This window comes from Oncorhynchus clarkii, unplaced genomic scaffold (genome assembly GCF_045791955.1).
Source record: "Oncorhynchus clarkii lewisi isolate Uvic-CL-2024 unplaced genomic scaffold, UVic_Ocla_1.0 unplaced_contig_2010_pilon_pilon, whole genome shotgun sequence".
Taxonomy (NCBI): Eukaryota; Metazoa; Chordata; class Actinopteri; order Salmoniformes; family Salmonidae; genus Oncorhynchus; species Oncorhynchus clarkii.
The window spans coordinates 1-17,500 of record NW_027258217.1 but is presented as its reverse complement, the minus strand read 5'-3'; the positions used below and the strand labels follow the sequence as shown (position 1 = coordinate 17,500).

Below are 17,500 nucleotides of genomic sequence, written 5' to 3'. Positions count from 1 at the left end.
ATCTATTCACGCGATCAAAGGCTTTCGCCTGATCTAGCGCTGCTACCATTAAAGGCAGCCCTCTATCTTCAACCCAGGCGATGGAGTCCCTAATCAACTGTAGGTTCCATCTTATAGAGCGGCCCTCTACCCCGCACGTCTGATCCTCATGGACGACGTAGGGAAGGGCTGTGCGCAACCGGTCTGCTAAAACCTTTGCAAGAATCTTGTAATCTACGCACAGCATGGTCAACGGCCGCCAGTTGCCAAGGTCAGTTGCTTCCCCCTTCTTATAAAGAAGTGACAGCACACCAACAGCCATTGATCCCCCCGGGACCCCCGTCTCAAGGATGGCCTTCAAGACTTCGAGGACCACCGGTCCAAGTATACCCCAAAACTTGAGGTAAAACTCAGCCGGCAGCCCATCCATCCCAGGCACCTTCCCTTTTCCCATCCTCCTAAGAGCGCTCTCAACCTCTTCTAGTGAGATCTGGGCCTCCATCACGTCTCTAATGTCCTCCGGCAACCGCCGGGACAAGTGTTCTAAAAACACATTTCCCTGCTCTACATCTATTTCCCTTTCCTTAAATAAACTTCGGAAATGATCAGTTGTCACCCTGACCATTTCCTCTGGTTTACTTACTATACTACCATTTTCTTCCCTAACGCCATGCATTACCCTCCTACTCTGCCTGGCCCTAACCGACTTAAAGAACATAGCGGAACAAGTCTCATTATGTTCTAGAAAGCCACTATGCGCACGCTCCAGGAAAGCTCGAGCCTTCTGCTCCTGCAGCTCCCTGAGCTGCGCCTTTAGGGCTGTGAATCTCTCCCAGTCAATCGACCCGCCGAGGTTGCCCGCCTCGTACTCGAGTTCAATTAACCTTTGGATACGATCCACCTCCCTCCTTTCCTCCCTTTTTTTCCTTTTACAATATCCTATTATAAAAGCCCTAATCCTCACCTTCACTAAATCCCACCACTCTAACACCCCCTCGCACATGGACCGGAGGCCGTCAAGCCTCCGAAAGAAACAAAAAAATGCGTCAACGAAAGCCTGCTCCTCCAGTATATCCCGATCTAGCTTCCAGTACCCCCTACCGAAGAGGCAGACTGGCGACCCCACCTGCAGGAACACCCCGTCGTGATCCGTGAAGAACACAGGCAACAGGCGCCCAGACAACTGACCCAAAGACCTGGATATAAAAATGTAGTCGAGCCTCCGCGCAACCCCCCTGGAGTTGCGCCATGTAGGACCGACCATTGCCGGAGTAGTATGCAGGCCACCATCAACCAGACCATGGCAAGCCATTAGCCCGGTGATTGCGCCTGCACTACTATCACCACCTACCCCTAAATCTATATTAAAGTCCCCTCCTATCACCAAGTGCCTATTTGTGACACACAGGGGCGCCAGACAGTCCACCATCTCCCTTCTGTCTGCCGCCACCTGTGGCCCATATACCCCAATTAACCTATACCTAGCTTCTCTATACACTACATCTATCCCCAATACTCTACCCTGCATTATAACAAAAGTGCTCTCTACCTTAACCTCTTTATTCCCACACAAAATTCCTACTCCTGTTGAGTGCACCCCTCCTATGCCCCAAAAAGATTTCCCCTTATCCCACTCCCTCCTAAATCTACACACATCCCCACCATCCCTCAGGTGAACCTCCTGTAAAAAACAAAAATCAAACCCCACACCCTCTAAAAAATTAAACACCGCCCTCCTTTTAATTACATCCCTCAACCCCCTTACATTTAAACTAAACAATTTAACAGAAATATTCATTTATAAACAAAATATATATTTACAAACAAACAAAACCCTCAACAAATAACCCCAAACCAAACAAAAAACAGGAGACTCACCCGATGCTCCCCTGGTCCATCTCCACCGGCGGGGACGTCCTCTCCTCTCCTGACGCCCCCCCGTCCTCCTCCATCTCTCCAACCCAGGATGCAGGCAGTGTGTTAGGCCGAGTGCCCTGCATCCTGGGTTCCCCACCACCATCCTCCACCCCCCCCTCCCTGTATGCCTCGGGGCTGAGTGTAGGGGACCCCATCTCCCCAAACAGGAGTTGGGATCCCTCTATCACACAGCCCACAGACCCCTCACTGGAGTCATCCTCCACCAGAATGTAAGGGGCTGAGGCAAACAGGGAGGCCAATGCACCCCCACCTCCCCCCCCCGCCGTTCTCTTAGCCCCCCCCTCCCCCTCCCCACCCCCCTCCCTCTCACTTCCTGCCAACTTCCCCCTCTTCTTTCCCTTCTTCTTTGGTGAAGGAGGTAGCGGGGAGACACAACGTCCCTTCCCCGCTAACTCCTCCACCAATCCCCTTGTCTCTTCCTCCAGGAAGCCTGGCAGGCTGTCCCCCCACTCCTTCCCCCCATCTCCCCCTCCCACCCCCTCCCCTCCCACCTCCACCCCTCCCTCCGTCCCCACTGTCACCGTTCCCTCTTCCACTCCTTCTCGCACCACTGTCCCACTCTCCCTCTTCTCCGCTCCTTCCCGTTCTTCCGCCTTCTTTTTCTTCTCTCCTTCTTTTTCCTTCTTCCCATCTTCACTCCTCTTTCTTCTCGCCTCTTCCTTCTTCCCATCCTCTTCCCTTGCCTTCTTTTCCCCTGTGCCATCCGTACAATCCGCACGCGTCCTTTCTTTCCTCCCCCCATCCCCCGCTCCCCCCCCAGCTGCAGACGCGTATGACCTGTGACGAGCCGGGCAATCACGCCACAGGTGTGCTCTCGAGCCACACCCGTGGCAAGCCTTGGGCTCGTCACATTCCTTGGCCTCGTGCTCTCCCGACCCACAGAATCGACACTTCTTGGTGCTGCACGAGGCCAGGATATGGCCGTAGGCCATACAACGCCTGCAGAACGGGGGCTGACGGGCATAGTACAACGTCCCCCTGTCAGCCCCCAGGGAGAACATCGCCGGAGGATGGAGGTAGCCATCCACACTCTTCGGGTCCTCCCTGAGTAACACCTGGAACCCTCTCCTCCCGTTCCAGAAACCCAGGGAGTCCCTGAGGTACCTTACTGAGGAGATATTGTCCACATACCTCCCCAGAAAGGCCCTCACTTCCTCATCCTTCACATGCGGATTGTACATGTTTACGGTGACCACCCTGAAGTTGTTCCTTGGCCAGGCTGGTCACCGCGTAATGGCACAGGGGTCCTTCTCCTTTCTCTTCCTTCACCTTCTTCATTACTTCATTATGCTTTTCTTCCATATGAAAGTCACATCATAACCCTTCTCCATAGGGTTTCCTTGGAGGCAGAGAACATCTTTTACCTTCAGTTTCAGGCACCCCATCAGAATGGTCCTCCCGAAAGTTTCTCTCCCCCAGGGCTCCTTCTCCTTGTTTCTCCAGGAAAACGCTACCGTGTTGGCCAACCCAATCCCATGGTACCGACCTCGGCATCTTCTGCTGCTGCTCATTTTCCAACAAGGAGGATAGCTCACCTGGCTCTCGAAAGAAGCCAAAAATAAAAAAAGAAATTCCAAATTAGCAAACAATTAATTAAATACAAAAACCGGGAAAAAAATACAACCTTTACCGCTCTTCCTTCGACCTTCTTGACTCAGCGAGCTCTGGGGCACCTCGGTACCAAGCTTGATCTGAGCCAAAAGGCCGAGAAGCGATAACCCACAAATGGAACCCTGAAACCGCCGGACCCCCGGGGGTCTCGACAGACCTCAGCGGGTGGGTTGGCAAAAGCCAGCTCCTCTCTCCCTCCAACCCCCACTCAACCAACCAACCAACCAACCAACCACCGTTTCCCTGGCAACAAACAGGCAGGTGTTTTTTGGAAAAAGTCGCTAATGCGTCTTTAAGTCACTATCCTGGCCCATCTCTGTCAATTTCCCTTGAAACAAGATACCGGGCTCTGCAAGAAGCAAAGCCGCTCCAAAAATACGTTGAACTCGTAAGTGTTCCTCTCCACGGAAGTCTTTAGTAAAAGGCGAAAGGCTTGTGCGTAATGAAGAGAAACCAGAGTCATATGGAAGTCAAGAGGTCGGGGCCCGAGACACACTCTGTGCACTCTAGGCAGGGTTCCCGCGGGTGCTCCCGGAACCCACTCTTCCAAGTTTTCGAGGGCTGTCTGTGGATAAAAAGAAGGTCACAGACACAGAGGCACAGAGAGACAGAGAGAGAGAGAGAGAGAGAGAGAGAGAGAGAGAGAGAGAGAGAGAGAGAGAGAGAGAGAGAGAGAGAGAGAGAGAGAGAGAGAGAGAGAGAGAGAGAGAGAGAGAGAGACACACACACACAATCCTGGCCCCAATTCTTTTTTTTTTTTTTTTTTTTTTTTTTTTTTTTAAGTAAAATGGCGGGAAACGGGGGACCCCATTGAAGAGCGCTTCGCCTTTCTTTCAGTTTGAATGTTTCTTTCCTTCTCTTCTTCTGCTAGCTAGCCAGCTAGCTAGCTAGCCAGCTGTTTACAGAGCTTTGTGAATTTGCATTTTTCCTTGACAACGGAAGAAAAGTGTTGCACCGTTCCCGGAGGTACTGCAATACCGGGTCGATGCGTGGAGCGGACGGAGCAAGCGAGAGAGAGAGAGAGAGAGAGACACACACACACACACACACACACACACACACACACACAATCCTGGCCCCCAATGTTTTTTTTTTTTTTTTTTTTTTTTTAAGTAAAATGGCGGGAAACGGGGGACCCCATTGAAGGGCGCTTCGCCTTTCTTTCAGTTTGAATGTTTCTTTCCTTCTCTTCTTCTGCTAGCTAGCTAGCTAGCTAGCCAGCCCTAGCTAGCTGTTTACATAGCTTTGTGAATTTGTATTTTTCCTTGACAACGGGAGAAAAGTGTTGCACCGTTCCCGGAGGTACTGCAATACCGGGTCGATGCGTGGAGCGGACGGAGCAAGCCCCATTTCCGACTCCCTGTTCGAAAAATCCATTTAATATGTAGTCCCCCGATGGGGGACGTATCAGATATTAAACTGATAAGAACAGATTTTTTTTTTTTTTTTTTTTACAAAATATATTTATTACCTTCAATAACCAAACAATACACTTCCAAAATTCAGTCAACTTAAGTATCCAAGTACACCACACTACAAATAATCATTCCATAACTAATAAACTATTACCAAATCCAAATTGCCAAACAATAATCTTCATTATTCCATTAACTTAAATATCTTCTATCTACCAAACACAAAAAATCAGTCCAAAACTGCTAACTTTTACCCCACCTATTACAACAAAAACTCACCCATTGCTCCCCTTCTCTATCCCGTCTAACTGTGGCCCTACCTTGCTCCCATCTCCCACCGTCCCCCCTCCCCTGAACACAGCAACAACCCCCGGCACCTGCCCCACACTCAAGTCCATCACCCCCCCCTCCTCCGGACTCCTGACCGGGGACGCTACATCCCCAAAGAGAAAGTCCGACTCTCCCTCCATCATCCAGCTTCGGGCCATCCCTGGGAGGTCAAGCTCAGCGAGGGGTTTAAAAGATGAGGAAGACGGAGCCCACGAGGGCCCCGCTACCTCCCCATCCCCCCGCACTGCCCCCCCCCCCCCCCTTTTTACCACCCCTCCTCCACCTGCTGTCCACCACCTTCTTTGGCCTCTTGCACGGAGGATCATTCAGAAAAGGTCTTTGATATTTAAAGTCACACACCGTTCCTTCATCCTCCTCCTTTCCCTTTCCCATTTCCCTCTCTACCAAATCCCTCACCATCCCTCTCAACTCCTCCAGCCTTTCCTTCGTCACTCCACTCCCCTCCCAATTCTTCACCCCCCTTCGCCTTTCCGTCTCTCCTTCCGGTTCCATCTCCAAACCCTCCTCCACCTCCTTTCTCTCCACTGTTGTCTTCTCTGGTCCCTCGACTCTCCCCATCTTCTCACTCTCCTCCATCCTCGTCGCAGTCTTCTTCTTCTTCTTTTTCTTTCCTTTTTCTCCTTCAACCTCCTTCCCAACCTCTATTCCGACTCCTTCTCCTTCCATCCCGGCCACCTCTTCTTCTGTCCCGACCACCTCTCCTTCTGTCCCGGCCCTCTCCTCCTCTTTCTCTTCTCCTTTCTCCGACTCCTTCTGTGCAGTCCTTCCACCTGTGTCTTCCGGCTCTTGTCTTCCTCCATCCCCCGCTCTCGCTCCCCCCCCAGCTGCAGATGCGTATGACCTCCGCCGAGCCAGGCAGTCCCGCCACAGGTGCGCTATCGAGCCACACCCGTGGCATTTCTTCGGCTCGACACACTCCCTGGCCTCGTGCTCCTCTGAACCACAGAACCTGCACCTCCTGGCTTCACACGAGGCCAGGGTATGGCCATAGGCCATACACCGCCTGCAGAAAGGAGGCTGACGGGCATAGTACAATGTCCCCCTGTCAGCCCCCAGGGAGAACATCGCTGGGGGATGTAGGTAACCGTCCACGCCTTTTGGGTCTTCCCTGAGGAGTGCTTGAAAACACCTCCTCCCAGTCCAAAACCCCAGGGAGTCCCTGAGGAGCCTTGCAGAAGAAACATTATCCATGAACCTCTCCAGGAATGCCCTTACCTCCTCGTCCTTGACATGAGGGTTATATACGTTTACTGTCACCAACCTAAAATTATTCTTGGCCAGACTTGTGACCTCATAATTACATATAGGGCTCTCTCCTTCCACCGCCCTCCCCTTCTTCATAATGTCTTCATGCATCTCCTCCGTGTGGAACGTAACATCATAAGCATACTCTGACGGGTTATCTTGGAAGCACAGAACGTCTTTAACTGCCAATTTTAGCTCCCCCATCAAGACCGTTCTGCCAAACTTGTCTCTCCCGAATGGCTCTGTGTCCTTTTTCCTCCATGCAAACCTCACGGTGTTTGCGATCCCAATCCCGGGGAACATTCTTCTTGGCACCTCTCTCGTCATTCTCTCGGGCATCAAGCTCTCTTCAAAAAAGAAGCCTCTGATAGAAAAGGACACGAAAAAATCCTTTCTATGCAACAAAACAATAAACCTTCCTCCCTCCGGACTTCCTTCGACCTTCTGGCTCAGCGGGCTCTGGGACACCTCGGTGTCAAGCTTGATCTGAGCCAAAAGGCCGAGAAGCGATAACCCACAAATGGAACCCTGAAACCGCCGGACCCCCGGGGGTCTCGACAGACCTCAGCGGGTGGGTTGGCAAAAGCCAGCTCCTCTCCCCCTCCAACCCCCACTCAACCAACCAACCACCCACCCACCCACCCACCGTTTCCCTGGCAACAGGCAGGTGTTTTTTGGAAAAAGTCGCTAATGCGTCTTTAAGTCCCTATCCTGGCCCATCTCTGTCAATTTCTCTTGAAACAAGATACCGGGCTCTGCAAGAAGCAAAGCCGCTCCAAAAATACGTTGAACTCGTAAGTGTTCCTCTCCACGGAAGTCTTTAGTAAAAGGCGAAAGGCTTGTGCGTAATGAAGAGAAACCAGAGTCATATGGAAGTCAAGAGGTCGGGGCCCGAGACACACTCTGTGCACTCTAGGCAGGGTTCCCGCGGGTGCTCCCGGAACCCACTCTTCCAAGTTTTCGAGGGCTGTCTGGATAAAAAGAAAGTCACAGTCACAGACACAGAGACACAGAGGCACAGCGACAGACAGACAGACAGACAGACAGACAGACAGAGAGAGAGAGAGAGAGAGAGAGAGAGAGAGAGAGAGAGAGAGAGAGAGAGAGAGAGAGAGACACACACACACACACAATCCTGGCCCCAATGTTTTTTTTTTTTTTTTTTTTTTTTTTTTTTAAGTAAAATGGCGGGAAACGGGGGACCCCATTGAAGGGCGCTTCGCCTTTCTTTCAGTTTGAATGTTTCTTTCCTTCTCTTCTTCTGCTAGCTAGCTAGCTAGCTAGCTAGCCAGCCCTAGCTAGCTGTTTACATAGCTTTGTGAATTTGTATTTTTCCTTGACAACGGGAGAAAAGTGTTGCACCGTTCCCGGAGGTACTGCAATACCGGGTCGATGCGTGGAGCGGACGGAGCAAGCCCCATTTCCGACTCCCTGTTCGAAAAATCCATTTAATATGTAGTCCCCCGATGGGGGACGTATCAGATATTAAACTGATAAGAACAGATTTTTTTTTTTTTTTTTTTTTTGGAAAAATAATTTTTATTTTCATTTCACATTGAAATACAAATTCAGTGCATAACGTTGTACATAACATGGATACTTACAAACAGTATCAACAAGTACCGTAACAATATAAGAATATCAAAACTCCTAAAAAAAGTGCTGTTCTGCAGAACCTGAGCAGTATTATTGGCCTATATTCAAGATTAACATGCCTCTAACAATCTCCAAAAACAATACAAACAATTCTATAAATAAAAATATATACATATGCCAAAATGCACTCTGGATAAAACTGTGTATATCAAATATCTACAAAGGCTTAGTTTACATTTCAATTGTACCTATGTAATACAATTATATATTGGTTATAAACACATTTACAATGACGGGTAAATCCCTTTCCATCTCTGTTTTACTGATGCAATGCCCCCCTTATCTATTTCAAATTGTATTCTTTTCCAAACTTCCTGTTTTATAAATTGAACCAATCCCGTCGGTGACCACTTGAGGGTGTCATTAACTGCACCACATCTGGCCTCCCAAAGTTTGGTCTTGATAAGGGACACCAGAGTCACTACTGCTAATAATTGCACCCTTTCCACATTTTTTATTTCTAGTTTGGCAACCCCTTCATAATCAATGTTTTTTAAAATCTCAAAAAATTGTTTACTTTTTCCCCAAACTGATTGAGCAAAAGAACATTCCCATAAAACATGTGGAATTGTTTCGATTGCGAAACAATTGTCCCTGGGACAGAATTTATTTAGGGTCAAATTATGATCGTATAAAGTTGAACGGACCGGAAGACGTCTGTGTAAAACAAGCCAATTAAAATCTTTCAGTCTGTTGTCTAACCCTTTTAATTGTGTCCGTATCCAGGTGGAAGGCGATATTGGTAATCTGTCTCTAGGACGACAATTTTCTATTAATTTGGCGTATAGCAATCTGTGGTTGATTACATTTTCCTTTACTTTGCAGACAGGGGTTTTCTTTGCCCATTCCACTATTTTCTTAAAATGTAACGGGATAATTTCAGCTTTTGGCTTACTATTATCCCACTTCACCATGAACCTTAACGGTACAGACAGCCAGAATTTTATTAAAATGTGACATTTGTGTACAGAAGACGACAAAAGACAACAAATGTTTGAGTAGAACAACGCATCTAGCTTGAGAGGAATATGAGGGAAATCCCTTCCACCAGCCTCTATAGGCTGGTACATCCGATCTCTACGGATGTACTCATATCCCCCCCAAAAGAAATTAAACAGTACCCGTATAAAAGTTTTTCTTAGCGACACCGGCATGGGAAACACATATGCAAGGTGAAGTAATGAAGGCAGAATGTCCGCCTTCAGCACTAACACCTTCCCACTAAAAGATAGTCGCCTGACTTTCCACAGTCCCAATCTTTTATTAATCGATAATAGTTTTTCTTTCCAATTGAACATGTCATCTTTAATTTCATTTCCGAAAGATATGCCGAGGACAACCATTGGTCCTGTGCACACAGTCAAACCACATAACTGGTCCGTTCTCCTTTTCCACTGTCCCAAATATTTTATTTCTGTTTTATTCTTGTTTATCTTCGACCCAGACGCAACAGAGAATTCATCAATGACTTTGATAGACTCTTTCAAGCTCAGGTCGTCTTGTAAATATAAAACTGTGTCGTCCGCATATTGCGATATTTTTAGCATATCCCCTCCAGGTAAAATGATGCCTTTGATGTTATAATTTTTCCTAATTGCGCATGCGAAAGGTTCAATATATAAAACATACAATAGAGCAGATAGAGGGTCACCCTGTCTGACACCTCGTAATTGCTTGATAACATTTCCAATATTCCCATTAATATTTACCCTGCTACCCACATTACTATACAGAATTTTTACCCATTTCATAAAATTATTTCCAAACCCAAATTTCCCCATAATTCTAAACAAAAACTCATGGTTTACCATGTCAAAGGCTTTTTCCTGGTCCAAATTCACAGTAATAGCTTGCAGGTGCCTTTCCTCTAAATAGGCTTGAACGTCTCTGTGCAATTGCAAGTTCCAGGTTAATCTTCTCCCCACCACACCACATGTTTGGTCTAAACCAACAACATATGCCATGGCAGAAGATAGGCGATTAGTTACGGCTTTGCTTAATAATTTATAGTCAACACACAACATTGTTAAAGGTCTCCAATTTGCTAATGTCTTGGGGTCTCCCTTTTTATACAGTAGTGAGATTACCCCCTCACACATCGAACCTCCCATATGCTCTAAACCAAATATAGCTCTAAACACTTCCAACAGATGACATCCAATTATATCCCAAAAAACTAAGTAGAACTCTTTAGAGAGCCCATCCACTCCTGGTACTTTGTTATCTTTCATGCTCTTCAGTGCCATATAAATTTCATCTAATTTCAATTCCCCTTCTAATTGGTCTCTAATATCCAAAGGTATTTGCACATCCACGCATTTTAAAAATGTAGTCCCTTTCTCATAATCAATTGTTTGTTTTTGAAATAGCTGAGAAAAGTGGTGTGTAGCGACACCAAGCATGCCATCTCTATCCTCAACCATCTCCCCATCTTGGTCCAATAAAGCCGAAATAGTCCTCCTCTTTCCCCGTGATTTAATTTGCTTGAAAAAATATGCCGAGCACTTCTCATCATTTTCCCATTTATCTTGCTGACTTTTAAAAATGAAGTCTCGAGCTTTCTTTTCAAATAATGTGTGTTGCTTTTTCAGCAGGATACCCAATTTGTCTTTATCTAATCCACCACCATTTACATTTCCTTGGATGTGTAGATCTTTTAGTTCATTCTGCAATTTATAAAATTCTGTGTGGTTATTACGTACTTTGTCTTTGCAAAAATTCTGAATAAAACTCTTGATTCTTAATTTTGTGCTCTCCCACCACTCTATGACAGTGGAATAAAAAGGTTTCATAGCTACACAGCCCTGGAAAAAAGACCTGAATCTTGTCCCAAAAGTTTTGTCATGTAAAATGCCGTTATTAATTTTCCAATACCCTTTTCCAAATTCAATTGTTTTTAATTCTACTGTCACAGACAGGCAACTGTGGTCCGAATAAAAAACCGGTGTAACGCACGCGGAGGACACACGGAGTTCACGCGGAACAAACAGATAATCTATTCGGCTCCTCGAGCCTCTGCTGTTTCCCCAAGTGAAACCGGGATCATCCGCATGCGCCATTCTATAAGAATCAACCAAATTATATTTACCTATAAGACTTTTTACAAGATGCCCGCCTAGATTACCTCGGTCATATGACACATTAAAATCTCCCCCCATAAACACCTGTCTGTTTGTCATAAAAATAGCGTCTAGGTCGTTAAGCATTTCCCTCCTTTCCTTGGGTGTCGATGGTGCATATACATTAATAAATCTAAAACATTTACCCTTCCAATCGATATCTACTATTAAAACCCTCCCGTGTACTGCCGAAAAACTTCCTACTATTTTTAAATCCCTATTCCCACATAGAACACCAACCCCTGTAGAATGCACCCCTCCGACACTCCACCTCGACTCTCCCTGAACCCATTCCCGCGTAAACCTCTCCACGTCATTTTGATCTTTTAAATGTACTTCTTGTAAAAAACACACAGAGAAGCGAATGGAGGACAAATGGGAAAAAACAGTCGCCCTTTTAACTGGGTTTCTAAACCCTCTAACATTGATGCTAGCTAGGTTAATAAAAGACGACATGAGGTAAAAAGGGAAAAAGACAACTATCTAATTATGACGTTATTTTCCAAACTCACTTTAAGTACATTAACTCATTTGGCGGCCGGTCTGGGAAACGATGGTCTCCAGTCGGAGGACTGTCCACCAAGATAGGGGTCTGGAAAACACTGTCCTCCTCCTCATGCTCCCCCTCCATCTGCGTGGGTGCTGGAACCCCACTGGGTGCCAGACCGCTGCTCTCGATGGAGGCCGCGCCTGACAGGGTTAGCAGAGTCTCCTCTGCGCTGCCCAGGTTTCCCTCGCTTTTCTCCTCAGACTTCCCGCTTTCAAAACAACTGAAGCGATTCCCCCCCAAAGCGGACTTCTCCGTCGCCTCCATGCGGATGAGTGGGGAAACAGGGCTCATCTGCTTCCTTTTCACCGAGCACTTTCTCCTCTCTCTCACCGTTGTCCAGCTCTCGGTAGCCGCGGGCGCGGTGGGCTCTCCCTTCTCCTCCTCCACTTGCTTATTCCAACTTCTGTCCGCTTCTCCTCTCTCCTCGTGAGATGATGATGGCGTCTCACTCCCGCTCTCCTCTGACTCTCGCAGTTCTCTCTCCATCACTATCTCATCCACAACCTCCTCAATGGCGCGTAGTTCCATGCCTTCTCCCTCATCTGGTCTTTTCCCGCCTTCAGCTCTTTTCCCGCTTACCGCTCTGGCGTAAGAGGGGACTGCCTTCGGGCAGTGACGGAACAGGTGGTCCTCTGAGTTACACAGACTGCAGCGCTTTGGCACCGTGCAATCCCTCATTGTGTGTCCAATAATTCCACAGTTTCTGCACCTTGTCTGTGTGCAGGCATCCGCGAGGTGCCCGTACGTGCTACACTTCCTGCAGAAACGAGGCTGTCCAGCATACATGAGGTAGCCCCTGTCAGCACCGATGGAAAACGAAGCGGGAGGATGGCGGTATCCATCATGGCCGCTCTCGTCTTCCTTTAGCAGCACACGAAACTGCCTCTTCCCTGTCCAGATGCCTAGGGCGTCCTTAATGTCTCTCACTCCTGGCAAGATGGTCACATACCGGCTGAGATAGCACACTAACGTTTCTTCAGTGACCCAGGGGTTGAACATATGCACCGTTAGCACCCTCATATTGTGCCTGCACATGGACTCAACTTTAAAATCCACGAGGGCGGGTGCTGTCGCGTTCGCACGGAAGAGCCCCTTTACTTCCTCCAGCCGGGTGATGGTGTAGAACGACACATCGTAGAACTTCTCGGGTGTGTTCTGTTGCAGGCAGTGCACATCGTCTGCTGTCAGGCGTAGAGGTCCAAACAGCACTTCCTTTCCAAATCGAACTCTCTCCATCAAATTTTCCTTTCCTGTCCAATTAAAACGAAGCGTATTCTTCAGTCCAGCAGCCGCTGACTGTGACGTGGCCGATGACGACATCGCACCACTTTGAGGATCCCGCGAGAAATACAGTCGATCTTGCTCTTGATCTTAGCCAAAAGGCCGAGAAGCGATAACCCACAAATGGAACCCTGAAACCGCCGGACCCCCGGGGGTCTCGACAGACCTCAGCGGGTGGGTTGGCAAAAGCCAGCTCCTCTCCCCCTCCAACCCCCACTCAACCAACCAACCAACCAACCCACCCACCCACCCACCCACCCACCGTTTCCCTGGCAACAGGCAGGTGTTTTTTGGAAAAAGTCGCTAATGCGTCTTTAAGTCACTATCCTGGCCCATCTCTGTCAATTTCCCTTGAAACAAGATACCGGGCTCTGCAAGAAGCAAAGCCGCTCCAAAAATACGTTGAACTCGTAAGTGTTCCTCTCCACGGAAGTCTTTAGTAAAAGGCGAAAGGCTTGTGCGTAATGAAGAGAAACCAGAGTCATATGGAAGTCAAGAGGTCGGGGCCCGAGACACACTCTGTGCACTCTAGGCAGGGTTCCCGCGGGTGCTCCCGGAACCCACTCTTCCAAGTTTTCGAGGGCTGTGGATAAAAAGAAAGTCACAGTCACAGACACAGAGACACAGAGGCACAGCGACAGACAGACAGACAGACAGACAGACAGACAGAGAGAGAGAGAGAGAGAGAGAGAGAGAGAGAGAGAGAGAGAGAGACACACACACACACACACACACACACACACACACAATCCTGGCCCCCAATGTTTTTTTTTTTTTTTTTTTTAAAGTAAAATGGCGGGAAACGGGGGACCCCATTGAAGAGCGCTTCGCTAGCTAGCCAGCTGTTTACAGAGCTTTGTGAATTTGCATTTTTCCTTGACAACGGAAGAAAAGTGTTGCACCGTTCCCGGAGGTACTGCAATACCGGGTCGATGCGTGGAGCGGACGGAGCAAGCCCCATTTCCGACTCCCTGTTCGAAAAATCCATTTAATATGTAGTCCCCCGATGGGGGACGTATCAGATATTAAACTGATAAGAACAGATACTACACTTGATCTTAGCCAAAAGGCCGAGAAGCGATAACCCACAAATGGAACCCTGAAACCGCCGGACCCCCGGGGGTCTCGACAGACCTCAGCGGGTGGGTTGGCAAAAGCCAGCTCCTCTCCCCCTCCAACCCCCACTCAACCAACCAACCAACCAACCCACCCACCCACCCACCGTTTCCCTGGCAACAGGCAGGTGTTTTTTGGAAAAAGTCGCTAATGCGTCTTTAAGTCCCTATCCTGGCCCATCTCTGTCAATTTCTCTTGAAACAAGATACCGGGCTCTGCAAGAAGCAAAGCCGCTCCAAAAATACGTTGAACTCGTAAGTGTTCCTCTCCACGGAAGTCTTTAGTAAAAGGCGAAAGGCTTGTGCGTAATGAAGAGAAACCAGAGTCATATGGAAGTCAAGAGGTCGGGGCCCGAGACACACTCTGTGCACTCTAGGCAGGGTTCCCGCGGGTGCTCCCGGAACCCACTCTTCCAAGTTTTCGAGGGCTGTGGATAAAAAGAAAGTCACAGTCACAGACACAGAGACACAGAGGCACAGCGACAGACAGACAGACAGACAGACAGACAGACAGAGAAAGAGAGAGAGAGAGAGAGAGAGAGAGAGAGAGAGAGAGAGAGAGAGAGAGAGACACACACACACACACACACACACACACACACAATCCTGGCCCCCAATGTTTTTTTTTTTTTTTTTTTTTTTTTTTTTTTTTAAGTAAAATGGCGGGAAACGGGGGACCCCATTGAAGGGCGCTTCGCCTTTCTTTCAGTTTGAATGTTTCTTTCCTTCTCTTCTTCTGCTAGCTAGCTAGCTAGCTAGCTAGCTAGCCAGCCCTAGCTAGCTGTTTACATAGCTTTGTGAATTTGTATTTTTCCTTGACAACGGGAGAAAAGTGTTGCACCGTTCCCGGAGGTACTGCAATACCGGGTCGATGCGTGGAGCGGACGGAGCAAGCCCCATTTCCGACTCCCTGTTCGAAAAATCCATTTAATATGTAGTCCCCCGATGGGGGACGTATCAGATATTAAACTGATAAGAACAGATTTTTTTTTTTTTTTTTTTTTTTTTACAAAATATATTTATTATCTTCAAACACCAAACAATACACTTTCACAATTCCATCAACTTAAATATCCAAATACACCACACTACAAATAATCATTCCATAACTAATAAACTATTTACCAAATCCAAATTACCAAACAATAATCTTCATTATCCCATTAACTTAAATATCTTCTATCAACCAAACACAAAAAATCAGTCCAAAACTGCTAACTTTTACCCCACCTATTTTACAACAAAAACTCACCCATTGCTCCCCTTCTCTATCCCGTCTAACTCGTCTAACTGTGGCCCTACATTGCTCCCATCTCCCACCGTCCCCCCTCCGCTGAATACAGCAACAACCCCCGGCACCTGCCCCACCCTCAAGTCCATCACCCCCCCCTGCTCCGGACTCCGGACCGGGGACGCTTCATCCCCAAAGAGAAAGTCCGACTCTCCCTCCATCATCCAGCTTTGGGCCATCCCTGGGAGGTCAAGCTCAGCGAGGGGTCTAAAAGATGAGGAAGATGGAGCCCACGAGGGCCCCGCTGCCTCCCCATCCCCCCGCACTGCCCCCCCCCCCTTTTTACCACCCCTCCTCCACCTGCTGTCCACCACCTTCTTTGGCCTCTTGCACGGAGGATCATTCATAAAAGGACTTCGATATCCAACGTCACACACCGTTCCTTCCTTCTCCTTTGCCTTCCCCATTTCCTTTTCTACCAAATTCCTCACCATCCCTCTCAACTCCTCCAGCCTTTCCTTCGACACTCCACTCCCCTCCCAATTCTTCACCCCCCTTCGCCTTTCCGTCTCTCCTTCCGGTTCTTTCTCCAAACCCTCCTCCACCTCCTTTCTCTCCACTGTTGTCTCCTCTGGTCTCTCGCCTCTCACCATCTCCTCACTCTCCTCCATCCTCGTCGCAGTCTTCTTCTTCTTTTTCTTCTTCTTTTCTCCTTCCACCTCCTTCCCTTCCTCTATTCCGACCACCTCTCCTTCCATCCCGTTCTCCTCTCCTTCTGTACCGACCACCTCTCCTTCTGTCCCATCCATCTCTCCTTCCATCCCGGCCACCTCTCCTTCTGTCCCGGCCTCCTCTCCTACTATCCCGTCCACCTCTCCTTCTGTCCCCGCACTCTCCTTTTCTTCTCCTTTCTCCGACTCCTTCTGTGCAGTCCTTCCGCCTGTGTCTTCCGGCTCTTGTCTTCCTCCATCCCCCGCTCTCGCTCCCCCCCCAGCTGCAGACGCGTATGACCTCCGCCGAGCCGGGCAGTCCCGCCACAGGTGCGCTACCGAGCCACACCCGTGGCATTTCTTCGGCTCGGCACAGTCCCTGGCCTCGTGCTCCTCTGAACCACAGAACCTGCACCTCCTGGCTTCACACGAGGCCAGGGTATGGCCATAGGCCATACACCGCCTGCAGAACGGAGGCTGACGGGCATAAAACAATGTCCCCCTGTCAGCCCCCAGGGAGAACATTGCTGGAGGATGGAGGTAACCTCCCAACCCCTTTGGGTCCTCCCTGAGGAGTGCCTGAAAACACCTCCTCCCAGTCCAAAACCCCAGGGAGTCCCTGAGGAGCCTTGCCGAAGAAACGTTTTCCATAAACCTCCCCAGGAATGCCCTCACCTCCTCGTCCTTGACGTGGGGATTATAAATGTTTACAGTCACCAGTCTAAAATTATTCTTGGCCAGGCTTGTGACCTCATAATTGCATATAGGGCTCTCACCTCCCGCAGCCCTCACCTTCTTCATGATGTCCTCATGCACCTCCTCTGTAAAAAATGTAACATCAAAGGCTTTCTCCGACGGGTTATCCTGAAAGCACATAACATCTTTGACTGCCAACTTTAGCTCCCCCATCAAGACAGCTCTGCCAAACTTCTCTCTCACGAACGGCTCTGAGTCCATTTTGCTCCATGCAAACCTTACAGTGTTCGCAATCCCAATCCCTGGAAACATTCTTCTTGGTACATCTCTCGCCATTTTCTCAGTTTTCAAGCTCTCTTCAAAAAAGGAAGAAGCCTCTTGCAGACCGGGAACGCCAAAAAACAATTTCTACGCCACAAAACAATAAACCTTCCTCCCTCCGGACTTCCTTCGACCTTTTGGCTCAGCGGGCTCTGGGACACCTCGGTGTCAAGCTTGATCTGAGCCAAAAGGCCGAGAAGCGATAACCCACAAATGGAACCCTGAAACCGCCGGACCCCCGGGGGTCTCGACAGACCTCAGCGGGTGGGTTGGCAAAAGCCA

The 17,500-nt window shown here is 48.7% G+C and overlaps 8 non-coding genes across 8 annotated transcripts; all 8 read right to left on the bottom strand.

The window, feature by feature from the left end:
• Positions 1–3,873: 3,873 nt before the first annotated feature.
• LOC139396181 (U5 spliceosomal RNA) lies at positions 3,874–3,990 on the bottom strand. Its single transcript, XR_011630736.1, has one exon. It is a non-coding gene; the product is annotated as a U5 spliceosomal RNA (small nuclear RNA).
• An 818-nt stretch (positions 3,991–4,808) lies between these two features.
• LOC139396170 (U2 spliceosomal RNA) lies at positions 4,809–4,992 on the bottom strand. The gene has a single exon (XR_011630728.1). It is a non-coding gene; the product is annotated as a U2 spliceosomal RNA (small nuclear RNA).
• Positions 4,993–7,290: 2,298 nt separating this feature from the next.
• LOC139396180 (U5 spliceosomal RNA) lies at positions 7,291–7,407 on the bottom strand. Its single transcript, XR_011630735.1, has one exon. It is a non-coding gene; the product is annotated as a U5 spliceosomal RNA (small nuclear RNA).
• A 483-nt stretch (positions 7,408–7,890) lies between these two features.
• LOC139396169 (U2 spliceosomal RNA) lies at positions 7,891–8,076 on the bottom strand. Its single transcript, XR_011630727.1, has one exon. It is a non-coding gene; the product is annotated as a U2 spliceosomal RNA (small nuclear RNA).
• A 5,436-nt stretch (positions 8,077–13,512) lies between these two features.
• Positions 13,513–13,629, bottom strand: LOC139396179 (U5 spliceosomal RNA). Its single transcript, XR_011630734.1, has one exon. It is a non-coding gene; the product is annotated as a U5 spliceosomal RNA (small nuclear RNA).
• A 407-nt stretch (positions 13,630–14,036) lies between these two features.
• Positions 14,037–14,227, bottom strand: LOC139396107 (U2 spliceosomal RNA). Its single transcript, XR_011630666.1, has one exon. It is a non-coding gene; the product is annotated as a U2 spliceosomal RNA (small nuclear RNA).
• Positions 14,228–14,472: 245 nt separating this feature from the next.
• On the bottom strand, positions 14,473–14,589 carry LOC139396178 (U5 spliceosomal RNA). The gene has a single exon (XR_011630733.1). It is a non-coding gene; the product is annotated as a U5 spliceosomal RNA (small nuclear RNA).
• A 501-nt stretch (positions 14,590–15,090) lies between these two features.
• On the bottom strand, positions 15,091–15,279 carry LOC139396173 (U2 spliceosomal RNA). Its single transcript, XR_011630731.1, has one exon. It is a non-coding gene; the product is annotated as a U2 spliceosomal RNA (small nuclear RNA).
• Between the last annotated feature and the right edge of the window lie 2,221 nt (positions 15,280–17,500).